This window comes from Rhipicephalus sanguineus, chromosome 5 (genome assembly GCF_013339695.2).
Source record: "Rhipicephalus sanguineus isolate Rsan-2018 chromosome 5, BIME_Rsan_1.4, whole genome shotgun sequence".
Classification (NCBI taxonomy): Eukaryota; Metazoa; Arthropoda; class Arachnida; order Ixodida; family Ixodidae; genus Rhipicephalus; species Rhipicephalus sanguineus.
The window spans coordinates 39,066,040-39,068,481 of record NC_051180.1 but is presented as its reverse complement, the minus strand read 5'-3'; the positions used below and the strand labels follow the sequence as shown (position 1 = coordinate 39,068,481).

Genomic DNA, 2,442 nt, shown 5'->3' with positions numbered 1-2,442 from the left:
ATTACGTGTAAAGAACCGCCTCACAGCGAGAAGAAGGTACAAGTTTGACACTGCGAGTCACTTGCAGTGCCTGATCGTCGTCTCGCTAATGAAGCTCTGCCTAGGTTACAAATTGCGCCTGTCTGTTTTCAGTGTAGCGAATAAAGCGGTTGTTAGCTATCTGATAATCATGTTGTATAATGTAGGATGGTTGGGAAGAGGCTTTATTTAGCGCGGCTAAGGCGCAGCGATGACGGTAAGAAAGTGCAGTTGACCCAATTGAAAGCATATTTCATGAGGGACAGCCTATGTCGAGCCGACGTAGTGTCCATCTAATTTTAAATAAAACGTTGTCCTCTTTTTATCTTTGAAATATATTATTTCGCTGTTGTAGTCATCCGACCTATGTTATGTACAGAATTACCGTGCGATTAAAATGCAGAAAATTGCGCATCTCATGCACGTGGAAAGTGAACATGAAAAGTGTAGTGTCTCCTAGAAGTAGATGCCGATCAGCTGGTATTTTATTGAATATCCTTCCGATATGTGATCCTATATAACAGGAAACGCCAAGAATATTCGTGTTCACATTGTCGCTTTAGGGGCCTACTGGTGCTTTACAATTTAAACCCGTTGCGGCAAGGCAGTTTTGCTTCGCCGACTGAAACCGCCTCAGCGCGTAACCAGCGGTAGCGCACCCACGGTAGAATGTAGCACATTTCCCGGAACAGCATTTTATTTAGTTTCATAAGAAAGTACCACGCACTTGAAGCACCTGTTAACATTTCATAGCAAACTGGAGTGTACAGAGGATTTTTCCGAAGGGGGGATCAGCTTTTGGGAGAACCTGATTTGCTCTTCCTGGGGTATAAGTTAAACAAAAAAAAGTAAGGGGTGGGGCGGTCAGGACATCCGGGCCAACCCGTCTGAACCTGGCAGTGATACCCATGAATCCTTGAAAATACGCATAGTGAAGAAATACGCACGCAAAGCATCCCACCAGACGCTACCTTGTTAAACTCCACCATCGAAAACAAACTACAAACAACACGCTCCAGCACAATCGGTCCGTCCGCTGCAAATCAATGACGCGCACGAGCTATCTGTCTAACATGTAATTGTTATCGCAATTTAATAAACAAGCTAATATCAACAGCAGCGCAGGCATGCGCGAGTAGCCGCGATGCAGCTTTGAAGCTCGTACACGAAGCGGGTTTGTGCCTGCAGCAAGCACACGGTGCGAAAACTTTCTTGTTCTGGCATGACATGAAAGAGTGTTCTCTGATGAGTGCCGATGCTGTCACATACCACATATATTAACGGCGAACGGAAACACGGCGTTAGTCGTAAGCAGTAACCGAAGCAACGGAACGATCTGCTGATTCTCGTCGGCCACGAGGAAATGTACTAACATGGAGGCTTGGTTCCTGCAAACCTTCTTTCAGCATCCCAATTTCCTCAATCTCAGCAACACAGCACTCGAAAATATGTTGGCATTTTCGTTCTTATCAGCCGCCACACGTTGATATGTACGCTCCTTGTCTACATGCGGAGCGCGCTTAGCCTTCAACATGGCGGAAATGCACACAGCGGCCGCTAGATGGCAGCAGATTTTGCATAAGGTCTATAGGTGCTATGTGTCCAAACTGTCGCAATCTAGTGATGAAAAGAAATGCCTACCACTCATTATGGCTTGCCCGGGCTTGCAGGAAGTATGCTCCTATCTTGTACTGCAATCTGTCCTCTGTGTCGGTGCCATGAACAGCTCTCATCGCTGATACATGCATAATAGATACCACAAGGAAATGTTGATTTTCACTCAAGACAAACCCAACCACACACAGATAGTGAGTACCAAACATGTCCTCAGGCAAGTCTATATTCATATATTAAAGAGATCGATCCTTGAATGAAGGGATCAGGGTGCAATAAGAACAGGTATTAGTGGACCAGCCACTTGCAGACTATTGAAAGAGTGCCATTGCGTGTTCAACATTCACACATGTACACAGTAAGCAATCAGTCATGGGCACGTTACCAGTAAAATGTAACAGTGTTACAGTTACCTAAGCCAAAAAAGTGGGATAGGTTTCAAACAGGAGAAAGTGCCTCAGACAGGCTGGCCGACGTTTCCATAGGGGGACCTATCTTTATCGAAGGCACCTTGTCATCCTTGGCGTGTTAGTTTTAAAGGGTTAGTGTTGACGTCATGTCTAGCGGTGGTGCTTGTCGCTGTTGGTAATTGCTGCCTGGAAAGAGAAAACTAGAGAGAGGAGTGTAGCCCTTGCCACATCATTTCAAGAAAGTTTGCAACGGCGCTCAGGCCTCTCATCTCAGAAGTAAGGGGAGCTGCAAAGAAGGGAAAAAAAAAAAGCAAGAAAAAGGAGAGAAAAAAAGAAAAAAAAAATGAAAAAGGGGGGGGGGGGGGGTTTACTGAGCGAGAGCCGTCAAGGCAAAAAAAAA

At 45.5% G+C, this 2,442-nt stretch overlaps 1 long non-coding RNA gene across 1 annotated transcript in view; it reads right to left on the bottom strand.

Annotated features, from left to right (window-relative positions):
- Positions 1 to 1,674: 1,674 nt before the first annotated feature.
- LOC125758709 (uncharacterized) overlaps positions 1,675 to 2,442 on the bottom strand; it is a 12,275-nt gene continuing 11,507 nt past the window's right edge. Inside the window, exon 3 of the long non-coding RNA XR_007416339.1 lies at positions 1,675 to 1,753. This is a non-coding gene — a long non-coding RNA (uncharacterized LOC125758709). The remainder of the gene's footprint in view (positions 1,754 to 2,442) is intronic.